Source organism: Emys orbicularis, chromosome 4 (genome assembly GCF_028017835.1).
Source record: "Emys orbicularis isolate rEmyOrb1 chromosome 4, rEmyOrb1.hap1, whole genome shotgun sequence".
In the NCBI taxonomy this organism is placed as follows: Eukaryota; Metazoa; Chordata; order Testudines; family Emydidae; genus Emys; species Emys orbicularis.
Genome location: NC_088686.1, coordinates 88,743,354 through 88,762,397, shown reverse-complemented (window position 1 = coordinate 88,762,397; position 19,044 = coordinate 88,743,354). Strand labels below are relative to the sequence as shown.

At 43.2% G+C, this 19,044-nt stretch overlaps 1 protein-coding gene across 3 annotated transcripts in view; it reads right to left on the bottom strand.

The window, feature by feature from the left end:
* The window catches only part of NELL1 (neural EGFL like 1), a 445,942-nt gene that overhangs the window by 206,512 nt on the left and 220,386 nt on the right, over positions 1-19,044 (bottom strand). The gene's annotated exons all lie outside the window — the stretch shown is intronic.

Sequence of the window (19,044 nt, the reverse complement as noted above, 5' to 3'; positions counted from 1 at the left end):
AGGTCTTAGATATCTTGTATCTAAATAATATACTAACCTATAATGGGGAAGAAGTGTGGCCTAGTAGCCCTGGAGTCAGGAGATCTGGATTACATTCTCACCTGTGCTAGAGACTTGCCTCATTTTTTCCTTCTGTAAAATGGGGATAATACTTATCTCACAGAAATATACTTATCTCACAGAAATGTTCTGAGGATTAACTAACAATAATAAACTGTTTTGAAATGCTCACATGCAAGATACTGTAGACAATTAGGGTATTCTTACTACTACTTTATTGGTATAAATCTGAGAATCAAGTGTTTGCTGCTGGCTTACCTTTTGCTTTTTTACTTCTTCCTTGTTGGATCACTAAGCACAAAGAACACCTCACATTTTCCTTCTGCCTATCCAGCCAGCCACAACCAAAATCGACAAACTAATAATTTATTACTAAGCTGTTTGTTGTCAGTAAAAGTCTCCTAGAATTTCAAAACCTTTCATGACCTTTCCCAAAATCCACAAGAGGATTATTTTACAAGCACAGTATTTTCTCAGTTCATATTTGCAGCAAGATAGTTTGCGAAGAAAAGACAAAAATGGCATATTCTCCCCTTGGCCATTGACTAGGGAAGCACTCTTGCTTTCATGTATGCTTGAAAAATTACTTCCAAGAAATTAGACTTATTTTACAAAAATATTTCTGAGGAAGAATGTTCCCCCTCCTGCCTTTGTTGTTCCCAAAGTCAAAGCCCGCTGTATACCCATCAAGTGAGTAAAATCCCCACAGAAAACTTCCATTTGAAAATGCTGTCACTGGAAAGTCAGCCCCGGTTAACGACCTGCCTCAGGCAACAGAGATAGCATAAACCTGAACAGAAATCTACAACGATAACACTATGGGTTTGGGAAAACTAAAGTTGTTTATGTACCATTAGAGATATATAATGCTATGCACAGTAATTACAGATCTCTGCTGTAGATATTTCTACCATGCTCATAGGAAACCTAATGAAATTAACCGCTTCTCTTGATTATTAGAACACTTTGGCGTATCTTCTAACAAGTAATCCAAGAGGATTACTTATTTTTCAACACTACATGCCCTTACATAAATAATAATCATATAAAAAGCAAAATTAATCCACCAATAGTTAGCTTCAAGTAGATAGCAAGTTGAATATGACATTTAGACTCAAAGAAAGTAGTACTACATCTTACACAGTAGCTCGAAACAGCCTAAGGCCTGGTCTACACAAGGAGTTTATATCGAATTTAGCGCCGTTACATCGAATTAACCCTGCACCCATCCACACCACGAAGCTATTTAGTTCGACATAGAGCTCTTTTAAATTCGACTTCTGTACTCCTCGAAAACGAGAGGAGTAGCGCTAAATTCGAAATGGCAATATCGAATTAGGCTAGGTGTGGATGGAAATCGACGGTAATAGCTCCGGGAGCTATCCCACAGTGCACCACTCTGTTGACGCTCTGGACAGCACTTCGAGCTCGGATGCTCTGACCAGCCACACAGGAAAAGCCCCGGGAAAATTTGAATTCCTTTTCCTGTCTGGCCAGTTTGAATCTCATTTTCTGTTTGGACAGCGTGGAGAGCTCAGCAGCACTGGCAACGATGCAGAGCTCTCCAGCAGAGATGGCCGTGCAATCTAATAGAAAGAGGGCCCCAGCATGGACTGATCGGGAAGTCTTGGATCTCATCGCTGTGTGGGGCAATGAGTCCGTGCTTTCAGAGCTGCGCTCCAAAAGAAGGAATGCAAAGATCTACGAGAAGATCTCTAAAGCCATGGCAGAGAGAGGATACAGCCGGGATGCAACGCAGTGCCGCGTGAAAATCAAGGAGCTGAGACAAGGCTACCAAAAAACCAAAGAGGCAAACCGACGCTCCGGATCCCAGCCCCACACATCACGTTTCTACGAGGCACTGCATTCCATCCTAGGTGCGGCTGCCACCACTACCCCACCAGTGACTGTGGACTCCGAGGATGGGATATTGTCCACGGCCGGTTCCTCGTCGGAAATGTTAGGTGACGGGGAAGATGAGGAAGGAGATGAGGAGGACGAGGCAGTCGACAGCGCTTGCACCGCTGATTTCCCCGACAGCCAGGAGCTCTTCATCACCCTTACCGAGATCCCCTACCAACCGTCCACAGCCGTTACCCCGGACACCGAATCAGGGGAAGGATCAAGCAGTGAGTGCTTTAAACATCTCAACATTTCATTTTAACATAACTGGAATATTTATATTGTTAAGAATGGGCTTTTCATTCACTCATTTAAACATAGAAACTTTTATTTATAACAAAACAGGAATATTAACTATATTAGCAATTTGGTGTTCATGATTTAGTTGGCTTAGTCAACTATTTAGTCCTAACTATGTATAAAAAAATCAAATAATGTCCGGATATTCATGATTAGGCCACCACAGGACGCTCCACTCTGTAGTCCCTTATGCTGCACTTAAAGGAAAAGACGGTCAATGTGCCCGGGAATGGACAGACAGTCCTCCTGGGATAGCTCGGCATAGCTCTCTTGGAGGTACCGCTCAAGCATGCGCATCAGGTTCCGCGGCAGGGCGATCTTGTTCAGTCCACCATGGTAACACACGTTCCCACGCCATGAGTCCATTAGGTAGTCCGGGATCATGGCACGGCACAGCATGGCGGCATACGGCCCTGGCCTCTGCATGGTCTCCCGAAGCATCCTTCCCCTCTCGGTCTCCGAGATCCTCATCAGAGTAATATCACACATGACGCCCTGCTTTAAATTAGGGAGGGGAATGTTAGTATTGGGACTGCTTTGCAGCCACGCGGTGGAGGCGGCAGAGGGGCAGCATACAGGGAGCTTTCCCGGGGACAGCCGCGAGGTGGTGGGACAGGGGCAGAGCTCATGCTTCCCTGATTGCTGCCAGCAGAGAGTGGCCTTGCATTCAGTGCGAAAGGAACCCAGTGCTACTATTACATTTTTAAGCTGCCACAAGTCTACGGCTTACCATGCTTTCCTGCAACAGAAGTAGAGGTGTCCTGCCACACTTCTCTGATCGCAACTGCAGGACCCCAGGCAATGAAGGCGAGGGCCGAAAATTCGACCTTGTCCTGAGTGCGCATGTGAAAGGTCCAGTGCATGGTGTTGTTCTTTGTTAGCAACTTCATTTATCTGTCTCAGGAATTCACTCCCTTTTTCCCATTGCCACAGACACATCTGCGACTGTCTCCCAACCCAGCCTGGCATCACACTCCCAGAGGCTAGCGCAGATTAGGAGAAGGAAGAGGAAGACGCATGAAGACATGTTTTATGAACTTATGGACTGCTCACGAGAGCAGGCAGCCCAGACGACACAGTGGAGGGAGAACTTGTCACAAATGCACAGAGCAGTCATGGAACGGGAGGAGAGGTGGCGCCAGGAGGACCAGCAGGCTACTCAAACCCTGCTTGGACTAATGAGGGAGCAAACGGAGACGCTCCGGCGCCTAGTGGATGTTCTGCAAGACCGGAGGCAGGAGGACAGAGCCCTGCTGCTGTCTATCTCTAACCGCCCTCCCCTGCCACCAAGTCCCACACCCCCCTCACCAAAAGTCCAAAGAAGGAGGGGCGGCAAGGGCCGTTAAAACTTTCAGTCGCCCCTGCACACTGCTGCAGCACTGGAAGGCTCTCGTTCCACAAAGTTTGAAAAGTTCTTTCCTACCCATCTCACACTGGCCCACGTCCAAGTTTCCTCCCCCCCCTTTTCATGTGCGGTTCATAATAAAACATCTGTTTCTGTTAAGTACTGTTTCCGAGAGTGTCTTTTAGAGGGGATTCTGTGTGAAGGGGGGGGAAGGGGTTTGTTACTTGGACAGGACAGTCACCTGTAGCAGGCTACAGAGGCGGGGGCAGGTCCAGCATCAGGACACATACACAGTGCAGTCACCAGTTACCCTGGTCAGTCTGGGAGGCGGTTTTCATGTTCTGGGGTGCGAGGGGGTTGATCTGTGACTTTGTGGCGGGGGAGGGCAGTTAGAGATCTTATGCCGCGGTCCTTATCCTGGATCACAGAGCCACGCAGCAGGGGGTCTGTTACCCTCCGCCCCCTGCCAGAAAGTCACTTGGCCGACACATACACGCAGTCCCGCCCAGGACTGCTGGCAGGCTGTGTTGAAACAACCAATCCAGCACTGCGGAGCCTGTCATTCCCGGAGTTTAGAAGCATCATTTGCATCAGAACACTAAACCCGCCCCCCGCCACAGTCTGCGTCCCCGGTTTAAAACATTCCCGCGAAAACAGTAAGAAAGAGAACCTTGTTCATTAACAAAACGGAACAGATTTTATTTGTTGGGAAGGTGGGGAAGGGGGTATGTAACTTGGAAGGATAGTCAACAGTAACTGGGTAAAGAAACGGGGGCAGGTTCAGCATCTGTGTCCACAAAGTAAACAGTCACTGGAGACCCTGCTCAGTCAGGAACCTGGCTTTCAAAGCCTCCCTGATGCACAGCGCGTCCCGCTGGGATCTTCTAATCGCCCGGCTGTCTGGCTGGGCGTAATCAGAAGCCAGGCTATTTGCCTCAACCTCCCACCCCGCCATAAAGGTCTCCCCCTTGCTCTCACACAAATTGTGGAGCACACAGCAAGCAGCTATCACAATGGGGATATTGGTCTCGCTGAGATCACAGCGAGTGAGTAGGCTTCTCCATCTCCCCTTGAGACGGCCAAAAGCACACTCCACCACCATTCTGCACTTGCTGAGCCGGTAGTTGAATAGTTCTTTCCCTGAGTCCAGTGCGCCAGTGTAGGGCTTCATGAGCCAGGGCATTAGCGGGTATGCAGGGTCCCCGAGGATGACTGTAGGCATCTCCACATCCCCAACAGTTACTTTGTGGTCCGGGAAGTAAAGACCTTCCTGCAGCCGTCTAAACAGACCAGAGTTCCTGAAAACCCGAGCGTCATGAACCTTGCCAGGCCATCCAACGTTGATATTGGTAAAACGTCCCCGATGGTCTACCAGTGCTTGCAGCACCATGGAAAAGTATCCCTTTCGGTTGATGTACTGGCTGGCCTGGTGGTCCGGTCCCAGGATAGGGATGTGAGTCCCATCTATAGCCCCACCGCAGTTTGGGAATCCCATCTCGGCAAAGCCATCTCTGATGAGCTCCACGTTTCCCAGGGTCACTACCTTAGATAGCAGTAGCTTGACGATTGCCTTGGCTACTTGCATGACAGCAACCCCCACGGTAGACTTGCCCACACCAAAGTGGTTAGCGACGGACCGGTAGCTGTCTGGCGTTGCGAGCTTCCAGAGGGCTATGGCCACTCGCTTCTGGACAGTCAGGGCTGCCCGCATCTGGGTGTCCTTTCGCTTCAGGGCAGGGGACAGCAACTCACACAGTTCGAGGAAAGTCCCCTTCCGCATGCGAAAGTTGCGCAGCCACTGGGATTCATCCCAGACCTGCAGCACTATGCGGTCCCACCACTCCGTGCTTGTTTCACGGGCCCAGAATCGCTGTTCAACAGTATCCACAAGACCCAGTGACAGCGAGATGTCCTGGGCGCTGGGTCTCATGTTCTCTGAGAGGTTGGAGCTAGTGTCCGACTTCATGCCGTCACGGTGGTGCCGTAGCCTCCTCTCATGATTTATCTGCAGCTGCCTCTGGTACAGGTGGATGAGAAGCTGCGAGGCATTGAGAACTGCCACAACTGCAGCGATGGTCGCAGCGGGATCCATGCTCGCACTGCTGTGGCGTCCGCGCTGTCAGTAATCAGAAAAGCGCGCGAACTGATTTCCCGCCGGTGCTTTCAGGGAGGGAGGGAGGGAGGACGGGAGTGACGGACGGATGACGACAGGCGCCCAAAAGCACCCTCGACACATTTTTTTACCCAGAAGGCATTTGGGGCTCGACCCAGAATTCCAATGGGCAGCGGGGACTGCGGGAACTGTGGGATAGCTGCCCACAGTGCACCGCTTCCAATGTCGACGCTTGCCCCGTTAGTGTGGACTCACAAAGTCTCACAAAGTCGAATTACTGTCCTTAGTGTGGACACACACGTTCGACTTTGTAATATCGATTCCACATAGTCGAATTAACTAAAATCGAAGTACTCTCGTAGTGTAGACAAGGCCTAAGTATTAAGAACAGATTTAAGACAATTTGTGTCTGTCTGGTACCTCTGTAAGAATACAAATGGGGGGCTGAGGGGCACATGAAGTGTCAACCCTTTTCCTGAGCTCCATGGAAGAGCTAGCCATAATGTAGAGGGAGAGTACAGGCCCTGTTTCTTGTTAGCATCCCAACCACATTAGATGCCTGAAAAGGTAAAGAGACAGGTAATCCCCAATCACCATGGCATAGTTGGCCAGGCATGGAGCCAAAGATGATGCAACTGCCAGACGCGAGTGCAACCCCTTGGAGGAATTCTGACCGAGCCTAGCTAGATTGGATAGCTAAATATACACCACATGGTTCCCCACAATTCCACTTACTCAACAAGTATATTCTACAACTAGTCATGTAAAAATCACTCATTGTGCAAATGTGCATTAAAACAATAAATGAGTGAGATTTTAGGCAGTGGGCAGCTATGGTCCAGACAATAGAACTAAACCCTACAGGTAAGTTTTGTCATTAATACATCTCATCAGAGAAATTCACTATGAAAGATTGAACATTGAAGTTAAGGACAGCAATATGTCTCACAATGCCCTCTTGGGCATATCAGAGTTTGGAGTCTTTTCCTGTGGACTCGCATATTTAGATTTTAAACAGATTTTTAGCATTTTTTCAAAACACAGGAAACTTTATGTGAATTAGGGTAAAGTGCTTGTAGGTGACAGCAATACAGTATTTTGCATACATCAAAGCATTATCTGCTCCAACTGAGTTTTCTTTCTTTCTCATAAATACAGAACACTGTTGACAGCAAATAACACCAATGAAAAGTGTAAATTGGATAAGGCAAACAAAACCTGACAAAACCCAAAGAAGTCAGCAATATTAGGGCACCCATTTCCTTTTCACATCCCCCATCTCTCAACTTTTCTGGCCTAATTTTTTGGTGAAAAGCTACAAAACTAGGTCCTCTTACTGAGGTGGATATTTTACCACTTGAAAAATGCCCTGTATATTATGCTGCATTCAGCTGGGGATGCGTAGTAAGAAGCGCGTGAGGGGATTATATCCAAAGCAATAGGTTATACAGAGATTCTTTTTCCAGAAGTATTTGTAGAGTCAAGAGGGCCTTAGAAATAGATTTGGAAAATACATGCAAAGTGAGAGATTATTCCAAGGATTTATCTCTTACTCTAAACATAAATATATGTACATACATACATATTTCTTCCTTCTACTCTTGTGAATTTATATGTGCTTGTGAAAGGTTCTAGATGTTCTGAAGACTGACGTCCTCTATTTAGGGTACGTCCAGACTACCCGCCGTATTGGCGGGTAGCGATCGATTTATCGGGAATCGATATATCGCTTCTCGTTAAGACATGATATATCGATCCCCGAACGCACTCCCCATCGATTCCAGAACTCCACCGGAGCAAGCGATGGTAGCGGAGTCGACGGGGGAGCCGCGGCCGTCGATCCCACGCCGGGAGGACAGGAGGTAAGTCGGAATAAGATATGTCGACTTCAGCTACGGTATTCCCGTAGCTGAAGTTGCGTATCTTACATCAACACCCCCCCTAGTGTAGACCAGGTCTTAGTCACATAACAGGGTAATGTGGACAGAAGTAGTGCAATCTTGCCCATACTGAGTTACCAATATGACCCAATCTGGACCCAGATGAACCAAATCTAACAGTGAAAGAGCAGTGGTGTCTCCCCACACTGATTCAAGCCAAGATACTCAATGCCAAGTTTAATGGTGATGTCAGTGGTGTGGACACATCCAGGAGGAACTGGACTGAGACTACCAACTCATTTCACACAGGTCACTTCACAGCCAGCAGATGGTAATGGGTTTTGGTCACCACTGTCTTGAACTGGGGTTTAACTGGTGACCTAGAGCTAAAAGACTTCCTATCCCACTGCCAATGCCCTGAGCAATCCAGGCTCCCTCATTTTCCCTTAGCAACAAAAACAAAATAGATTTCAAACGTCAGGGTCCTTGCCTCACAATATGTGTAAATAGATCTCATTAACAATAATCACTGATGTAGTATACCACAGTCTCAAGCTGGCGTAAATCCCAATAGCTCCACTGGCCAAGTATGTGCATAAACAGGTGAGAATAACCCGGCAGACAAAGTCATATATATTATTTTTATACCATGTAATAGTATAAGTACAAAATGTGATCTACATTTTCCCCGAGAGCTTCTATACTGTGCAAGATCCCAAACAATATTCTGTAACTGTGCTCTTTCCCTTATACTTACATTCATTTAGCATATAGAACCCTACCATTCAGAGCATTCTGAGTTAAAATTTAATTAAAAAACTAGGTAAGGAAGATGTCCGAAAAAGAAGCATTTACGATACCTTTTACTTTTTGTCTTCACAAAGCAATATAAATACAATTTACATTCCAAACTTCATACACAAAACTATATCAATCACAGATTCCAAATTAAAAACCCTTATCCAGTTAATTTTAATAGTGCATTTTTGCCATTTCATATTTTGTTTTCAGTTCTACAAATGAGCGCAAAGCATAAAACTCAAATTTCTTATTTACCTGAAATAACTAATATACCAGATCTTCACACAAATATATTTTATTTCCTATCAATAACCATAAGCCATTTTGCTCTGAGCTCCTCATGCAATAGGCATCTTAATATATAAGACAGCAGTACATATCCTCAGGTTTGTCCTTATCACAGGGACAATCTTAAATCATACTCTGTGCCATGAAATCTGCTTTGCTGCACAACTTTGTGAAAATTGCTAAAGGTGAGTAACCTCTTCTTCAGCAGTTATTTGACTTTCCATGCCAAAATTTCACCTTGTGTGTGTATTTTTACACAGAAGTCAAACAGTGGTGAGGAGAAACAGAGTCTGTTTTTTGGGATGGTGGTGGATACTTATTTGTATCTGTTTGTACTTCATTCACCTACCGTATTATGGGTCAACTTGTGACCATTATTGAGCACCCTTGCAGAGGAGAGAGCAGCCTCTGCAGAGCTGCTATACCCCATCTGGTACAGGTGGACGGAGTGTGGGAGATCAATGAGTGAGCAGAGGTGTGGCTGCATCCCTCTAAATTCACTGGCTAGTGAAGTAAACTGCCATGTCAAGGGCGGACACAGCTTGCTGACCCTCTGGGACACTGAACTGTGACTGTCTGGGACATCATCTGGACTAGGAAAAGTAATTTTAGGACAGGCATATCTACTACAAGCTATCTAGTCAAGACAAGGCCTGGGTCACAATTCAGTCCATGGTCTCCTGCAAGGCATCTGCATAATGCCCCTTACACAAGGCTCATGGTAACTCATCAATCTAGTACTAGGCAATTATTGTTCATTATGAATATATTTTACCAGATATTTTGTATCACTATCTAAGTGCCAAATTTTCAAAAATGGGCTTCTAAATTGTTTCCAAAACATCTGCTGCATCACTTGGCCCCTGAAAAATCCTAATTTATGCCTACAAATTGTGGTACCCATTATGTATGCAAATGGATATTTACGTGTTATCCATTCTTTATGAGCAAATGCCTGTTAATGTGCACAAATTTGGATTCTGCGGGTACAATCAGCAAATACAAAATATTTTGATGTGTGCATATGGGGGGAAAGGGTGGGAGACATCAGAATGTGAGGGCCATACTTCTGAAAATTTGGCCTTCAGGATACTGTTAAATTTTGAACACTAGGGGCCTAATCCAGAGTCCACTGAAGTCAGTGCAAAGATCACCATTGACTAGAAGGGGATTTGCTTCAAGCTCTAGCTAAAGATAGAGTCAGTGGCGGTGTAATTCATGTGCCATTTCTCTTTTATTTTCTCATGTGGACTTTTTTTGCCCTTTTATTTCCCTTCTTTCTTAAAATACATTTGATTGATTTTCTCATCCTTTACCACTTTGTCCCACAAATGTGCTCCCAATCTTTTTATTAATATAGAAAAATAGCTACTGGGTTATTGGTGTTAACACTCACAGCATCAGTTTTCTTCTGACATTTAATGTGTATGATATGTATACCAGTGACTGGTACAGTAACAGCAATGACATATTTAATGAAATTCTGAAATGAGCCCTTAGCAAGTGAATGTTCCTGTGGTGAAACGTGCAATAAAATTGATAAATTCCTCAGTTTAAGTCAGATGCTTATCTTCGCTGGAGTTTTGGGGAATTTTTTGAGATTCAGACTTCGCAGGTTTTACAATAAATTTGGAGAATCCTCTCTAGTGTTTTATTGCTCCCTAATTTTAAAAAGCAACCTTGTGAAAAGATTTAGTGACAAAGACAACAGGGCTCTCATTAGAACTGGGCCCTCAATTAAGTGACCCTCCTCATTCTTAGGGTGCTAGAAATTAAATCTATTATTATTTCCAAACAGGGCTGAAAAATCAAACCTTAGCATACTTCTATGTAAGAAAACTAACCCATTCTCTCTCTGGAAACCTAATTTTACACATTGGGACACCAAAAGCTGTGTGAAATTGTGTGGATGATCAAATTCAACTCAGACCAGGTCTACACTAAAAACATTTCCCGCTATATCATCATCTGAGACAGTCTGTATTAGGGTGACCAGATAGCAACTGTTAAAAAACGGGACAGCGGGTGGGGGGTAATAGGCGCCTATATAAGAAAATTCCCCAAAAATGGGACTGTCCCTATAAAAACGGGACATCTGCTCACCCTAGTCTGTATCCCTATACTCACCCTCTTTACAAAACTATAATGGATTTTGTACAATGTATACCTTGTGAAGCATCATTTGAAAACTCAATTTGATGATCATTATTGTCCTGATAAAATGTGTGTGGCAACATTTTTAAATTCTATTGTAAGACATTGCTGAGACATGCTCAAGTTTAGAAAAGCAGACACAAACGAGTTCCTCAGTACGTGTTTCGATTGAAGTGTTTAATGAAATGACAGATTTGATATGAGTTTGTGTTGTCCAGGAGCAGGCTGGGCAGTACAAGACAAACATTTCTGGGGGAAAGTCTGGGACTGGGAGGTTCCTGGTGTCTCCTGCAGTGTAATTCATGGGTGGCTGGCTATAACACTCAGAGTATAGCTGGGAGTGAATTATATGCTGGAGGCTGTGTGTGGGCAGATCAGTAGTTGTTGCTCTCAGAGTGAAGTAGTGTAAAAGGCACTCCAGGTTGGAGAATTGAGGGGACACAGCTATTCAATAGTCCAGATTGTATCCTAGGGAATGTCACAGTATCAGTGAGGGGTGTGATTCCTCATGACATTTTTACACCAGCAAAATGGTATAGAGGCAGTTAAACTGGCAAAAAAGGTCCTGTTGCCATTATAGCTTACTTCACTTGGGGAACTGGTATAAGCTATACCGAAAAGACACTCTCCTTCTCTATTAGGGAGGTTTGCCAGTACAGCTATACCAGCAAACTCTTTCCGGTGTACACCTGGCCTCAGTAAAGGAGAGGGCTGCCAGGTAGCTTCAGACCTGCAGAGCTTAAATGCTGAGCTATATGGCGCTTAGGCACTTTGTTGGCACCTAGATCGAGCCCTTCAGAATTTAGAAGCTAAAGCTCCCGAGGAATTCCTAAACTTCACAAGAACTGAGCTACAGAGGAGCTGCCAGTCCTGGACTGAAGCTCTGCTTCTGCAAATCTTAGCTCTACACACAGTGCAACCCTGGGGAGTTTAACTTGGTCAAGAGTTGTAGTTAATCTCAGTTCAGTAAATAGGGTTTACACTGTACTAAGAGATATCAATGACCTACCACAAAGTTACCAAGACACAAAAGAAAAAAACGCCAAAAGTTTAACAATGGAAAGAGGGTAAACATCCACAGTGCTGAATATTGTAGAACTGTATCATAGTCTGATGAGATTTATAAACATGAAGATTTAAGAATGATTGGTGTCAATTTCTGGAAGTTTACAACTAATATTTCTTATTAATTTGCTTGGTAATTTCATACTTTTAGATAACCAGATACATTCTGTAGCCTTTGTGTATGATATGTTATGGCTGTGTTGTACAATGGCTAGAGGACAGGTCTGGAAGTCAAGAGATTCCACTCTTGTCTTTTGTGATCTTGTGAAAGTCACTTTATCCTACCTGTATTTCATTTGCACCGTCAGTAAAGCAGAAATAATTATGCTTACCATCTTTGGTAAAGGCTTTGAGATATATGGATGGGAACATTCCATCTAAGTGCTAAGTATTATTATATTCATTATTAGCACTGCTGGTTTTGGAGATAATACTTAGAAAGTAAACTCCCCCTTCTCTACAAATCATTTGGTTAATCAGTATACAAGGAGGTTGATGAATCATTCTCTATGGGCTATAGTCTGATCACATTAAGGTCAATGACAGTTTTGCAACTGACTTCAGTGGAATCAGGAATTAGCCGTACCAAAAAAAAAAATTTCCCAAAACTCAGAACCACAAACTACTGAAATGTGATTATCCCGAAAGCACAGCCTGTCTGCATTTTCTGTGTAATTATTGCTTTTTTAATTGTGAAAATGGAATATTGAGTCTTGTAAAGAGAACAATCTAAGGTACATCTGAATTTAATTTAAGCTAGCGCACTAAAGTAGAAGTGTAACCACAGCAGCATGGGTGGTGGGATGGGCTAGCCACCACAGTAAGAACTGTACTGGGGCCAGCTAGCCCGTCCCACCCGCTGCACCACCATGGCTACGCTTCTACTTTTAGTGCGCCAGCACAATCAAAGCTAGCACACATACATCTACCCCCCAGGTTGAATGTATATACTGTATACCCTGAGTCTTGGAATTCAGTTTAACATACTAAACAGGAGAGCAAATGCATAGTTCCAGCTATATAAGCCAACTGTCAACTAAAGGAATTGTACTAATCAAAATCAAGCTAAAGAAGAGGACAGGACAATGAAGTTCTCACCTGCCTTAATCACGGAAAAACTAATACATAAAATCTTTTCTCCTCACAATACTTAAACAGTTATCAGCATGCGGAAGTAGAAAGCAAGTTTCTGATGAAAATCATGTCAGACATACTGTAAATTTAAACACTGAGGAGAATCAGGTGCAACTAGTAAATCAGAGGTAATGACACAATTCAGCAAACTGAGAATGTGTCTTCCAATTACAACTGCTTAATTCACACTTTACAGAAATGTGTCTGTTACCATTACATCTTAGGAGACCATTTTATTTTGACCATGTGTTGTAAAAATATACAAGAGATGGTTCAAATACTTTCATTCCGTATTACCAAAGGAAAGTAAAGGGTAATATGAAATAAGCTTTACCTATTATGGAGTCGCTGGTTGCAACTCCATCATTAACATTGAGTCAGAAGTTTTCAGTTTAACAGGAGCTTTAAACTTTTATTTAGTAGAAATCTCAAGAGATAAAAGTGAAACACACAATATAAACTTTGACACATTTTTCATGGTGACCTGATGAAAATTGGGTTAATAAGAGTTCTTAAAAAAAAAAAAAAAAAAAGGACCCCGCCCGCCACCTTTAGTTTTTCACTCCATTGGCTCACGCCATCACTCCAGAAGGCTTTCACTTCTACCTGAACCAAACTTCAAAAAGCAGCATATACCCCAACTTCATCAAATTTGCACTCTAGCTTAAGAGTAACAGCGACCTCTCAGCAATATTAAGACAGAATCACTTCCCAAAAATATGGAATGTGAGACAATCAGATGTGCCAGTCTGTTGATCTGAAAAGTATCTGAGGTCACTGTTAAGGTTTTGTGTTAGAGTGCAAATCTGATGAACTCAGGCACGTATTACTTTTTGGTATCTGTTGGACTGGAAGCTTTGTAGAGTATTGGAGTGAGTGTTGACAGCATTGCGGGCAATGTGAAAGTGGTAAAGATTGCAGAAGACTTTTCCCTTAACTGACTATTTCCATGCCTTTCAGGTTTTGAGTTGGGGGGATGTGTCCCAATACAACCTTAAATGTCACTAAACGTATTGGTGTATTTTATATTGATGTATTACATTGGTGTATTTTATATCTGGTGTTTTCCAGAAGAAGGTTGAACTTTAGGATGAGTTTAAGTCCTTTCAGGAACTGGGTCATAACGTTGCAGCTTTTTGATAGTACAGATGGACACAGAGAGACACTGTTATACACCTCTACCCTGATATAACGCGACCCGATATAACATGAATTCTGATATAACGCGGTAAAGCAGTGCTCCGGGGGGGGGGGCTGCGCACTCCGGCGGATCAAAGCAAGTTCGATACAATGCGGTTTCACCTATAACGCGGTAAGATTTTTTGGCTCCCGAGGACAGCGTTATATTAAGGTAGAGGTGTATATGCAGAATGTCTCACCTAAACTGGAGTTTGGCTGTGATACCTGGGCCAAGATTTTAAAAAGCAGGTGCCTAAAGTTAGGCTTCTAGATCCATACAGTAACTCCTCACTTAAAGTCATCCTGGTTAACGTTGTTTCGTTGTTATGTTGCTGATCAATTAGAGAACGTGCTCATTTAAAGTTGTGCAACGCTCCCTTATAACGCTGTTTGGCAGCCGCCTGCTTTGTCCACTGCTTGCAGGAAGAGCAGCCCATTGCAGCTAGCTCGTGGGGTCTTGGAACCAGGGTGGACCTGCAGCCCCCCCATCAGCTCCCCGCTCTCCTATGTTCCCTGTGCAGCAGCCGCCCAGCAGGCTACCAATTGCCGGCAGTTCAGCTGTCCCTCCCTCCACTGCCATGTGCTGCTCCTGTCCTCTGCCTTGCAGCTGCTCCCAGGAGCCTCCTGCTTGTTGTGAAGGGGAGGGGGAAAGTGGGGAGCTAATGAGATCTGACCCATGACAGCCTGAATTGTTTTGGCTGCAGCTACACAACATATTATATCAGTGAAATATTTAAAGTACTCTGAAAGCTAGGTCAGACAGCATTATATGCTGTTTATTGCTCTAGCATTTGGGACTCACTTGCCACTAGATAATCACAGCACAAATTTATTCCATAAACTTATCACAACTAAAAAAATAAATAAAAATAACCTAAATATCCAGACATATGATGCACTACATTGAAAAAATACATGGTTGGTTGATGTTAATCCAAATAGGGAGCTCATTTCTAAAGGATTTATACTCTGAATGCATGAAAAAGTCACAGGCAGCCATAGGGAAGTGCTAACAAACCATGTTGCTAGCCAAGAAAAATAAGAATTTAAGCACAGGATTATGCAAGACGACAGCTGTAAGAGAAGTGTCTTTTCTCCAGGAAAGCTTAGCACAGGAGTTTAGGAGGGATAGAGGCAATAACCTGAAATATCAAGTGGAGAAATCTAAGGACAGCGGTACAAGTGCATTACAGATTTAAGGTAGGGGCCTTCAGGGAGGGAGGGAGTGGTTCACTTGCTGCCCTTTCTTTTCAGCACTAAACACTGTCTGATTCATAAAATACTACCTGAAAATACCACTGTAGGCAGCCTTTGGCAAAGGAGAAGATCATTAAAAAGGCAAGAAAAATGTAAGCGCAAAAGGCGCACTACAAAAATCCATTTACAAAAGATGATACAGTAAAAAATAATGTAAATTTAGATTTTACATGTTCATTCTGTGCGTCTAGGAAGCCAGACAGGAGAAACTTTCACACAAATTCATTACAAGGCAAGAAGTGAAGAGAGAGTGAATGACTAAGTTTCTGGGAGTACAACTGAGTACAAGGGAAGCCAGTAGCCTCAGGGAGTGGGATTAGAGTGTTTTATTTGAGAGAGCTGGAAGCCATAGGCCAAGAGAATAGAAGAGATGGAATCTGAAAAGCTGTGACCATGACTGAGAAGGAAGTACCTGCTTGCTCCTTGGAAGGGAGAGCAGTCTCTACAGCTGTGTAGCCAGAGAAGCCCAGCAAGCCGGCAGCTAGATTCCTAATAAAAAATTACTACAAATTTGCCAGCTTTAATAAGTATCTTTATCTTTTAATACTATTTATATTTTCCATACATTTTGTACCCCCAAAATAATTTCAGGGGGAAGTTCTAACCACAGCCAACTGTCTTCTGCAGGAAGGGAGCTGCCAATGTGCAACTCTCCCCATGCCATCAAGTCTGGCTAGAGAGGAGTGATGTCTCTGGGAATGACCTATGCACCACTTCATATACAAGAAATGTTGAAATACAAGGTAAAATAGCCTCAGAAGCAAGTTAATCCTATGTATTTTGTCTCCGTGACTTCTCTCTGCCCTGCTCTGGGCCAGTTAAGGAACTTTTTTTCCCTGATTCAGATTCAGCCTGAATTCCAAGTCCAGTCCAGATGTGCAATGTGCCTAGGTCTTAAATTGGTCTTAAATCCCTCTTTTTCTTTGAATGATGTGACATCACACTTCGTTAAGGTGAGCAGAAGAAATGAGACAAAAATATATGAAGAAAGCTTTATATTAATAACTAAAATAAAAATAAAGTGTTTACAATGTGCACATTTAGGGCCAGATTGTGCCACCCTTATTTACATTGGGCAGTACCCTTACTCCACTGATTTCCATAGAACTATTTGCAAAGTAAGGTGCTACTCAGTATGACCAAGCGTCTGGCCATACAGCATTTGGTAAGGGTTAGAAATAAAACCAATTATATATAGCCTGATCATCCCAAAGTGAATTAAAAAGCAGGCAAGCAGGGTCTGAAAGAAAACTGCCTCCAAACGAAGCACCAAAATACTAGTGCACATTACGTGCTATTGTGTTTCTGAAAAGCTTATTCCAGCATAAGCGACAGGCAACAAAAGCAGGAGTATAGGAGCACTGTACCTCAGAAAAGGGGGCAGGGGGCTAATAGTAGTGTTGTAAAAGGGTCTGTCTGAACAGCATCACAAAGAAGGTAGTGTCACATCTAGTGATTAGGGCATGTGGCTGTGAGTCAGGAGACATGGGTTCTATTCCTGTTCTTTTAAATGGTTGTGCAATCTACACATATTCTGTAAAATGTGTTGATGTCAATGTTTGAAAGATAGTATTCAAGTGCAAAGTGTAAGAAAAATCTCTTAACTCCCCACTGTAACCAAACTGTTTACCAACATCATCGGCCACACAATGGCCAGGAGACTGGTTCTGGAGGACAGCGTATTTGGAACAAGAGATCAGGACCCAGAATACTCAAAGCACAGCTAGGTGGAGTTAGGTGAAGGTTCATGACCTATGGCAATGGAACTAATACTCCAGAAATGGCTGGTAAATACAGAAGACAGCAAATAATCAAGTGACAACCTGAAGAGCATAGCAGATAATGATCTACTGGTACAGGAGATAGCTGAAGCAAATCAGACAAGTCCACTGGGAAAGTGACTGACAATATATTAACAAAGGAAAATCATCACACCAATGGAGCACAGAGTACTGAAGCACAACCCAAGGGGGATACACTCACTAAAGAGCATTACAGACACATTAATCCCGATGTCCCACAGAAAGCCCATCAAATGTTTACTGTATCCATATTCACCAACACAAGTGTAGAGATGCATAGCCCAAAGGTGCTGACTGTTTCTGGGCTGACAGATATGCCTTGGCTGCTGCACATGATGACAGTGTGCATCTCTGTTTTAACTCTGCTCAGGGCGAGGATACTCATGCTGCTGAACATGATTTTCAGCTGCCTCTGCCTGGTTCACTCAACACGCTTTTGGCAAACGAGGTAGTGTGCATGCTGGGTGGGTGTATGACACCATGCTAGCCTGGCAGTTGCAGGCTATGCCTTCTTTTGAATACCATATTATTTTTTCAGCACCCACATCTTCCATGGAATGAGATAGCTATGAACCCTCCAGAGGAACCCTCCTGTCTGTGAAAAGTTTCATATATTTTTGTAAAAGAGTGTAGTTATGAGGACAACTGGGGCAATGGTCAGTATCTCCCTCTCAGTCTGCACTTGTGTCTTGTTTTCATAATAAAAAATAATACATACAAACATGTTTTATGGAACAAATGGCCATCCTGCCAGAGGGTTTCGACCCCAAGCACTGCAGGACAATGTTCAACACAAACACTTCTTCATGTGATTGTGCCCTCCAGGAACACTCCACGGACAGAGGATGAAAGTGAAGTCCCAGCAGAACCCCCAGGAGGGGGGGAAAAAAGCAAGAGAGGGCCCCACTCTCCTGCCAAAAAATTGAAGAAATATAGTCAGGTATATAACACCTTGCAGTCTCTACAGTGCCTTCCATCCAAGAAGCTCAAAGCACTTTGCAAACATTAAAAAATTATGTCTCACAACACCCTCATAAGGTAAGGAACAATTATCATCCCCATTATATGGATGAGGAAACTGGAGCACAGAACCATTAGATGGCTTTCCCAGAATCACACAGCAAGTTATGTCACAGCTGGGAACAGAACTCCGAGCCAGGATCCAGCCTCTTACTTAAATCACTAGAAAACATGGCCGACTTTATTTATCTTCCCCATTTATATGCTGCACTTGCCACAAAGTTTCTAGGAACATGGACTACATTTTAAAAACACAAGAATAAATCTGAAAATTATGTCACCAAATTGTTTGTTTAAGAAATAAATTCAGAAAAGACTGAAACATTTCATTTTGACATTTTTAAATGAAATGTTTTAATTTTTTTGTTTTTAAATCACTTTCTTTTAAAATTTCCTTTAATTTTATTTTAAAAAATCAAAAACATTTAAAATAATTGAAATTGAAATGAAACATTTTGATTTTTTCAAAATGAAACATTGTTTGACCCAAAATGAAACTTTCCAAATTGCCAAAAATTTTGAAAATTTTCATTTTCAGTCTGCCAAGAAGTGATATTAAAGACACTGGATTATGGCTATTTACAATAATGTAAATCATGCTGTTACATTTTAAGAATACCCAAACAACAGAAAAGCAACAAATAAAGATTTGAGAAAATGAATGTGTGGCCATCCTCTCCTCTACCCTGCAGGAAGGAGGGACTTGCCTTGACCTTATGGCTGTCAACTAGTGTCTCAGAACAG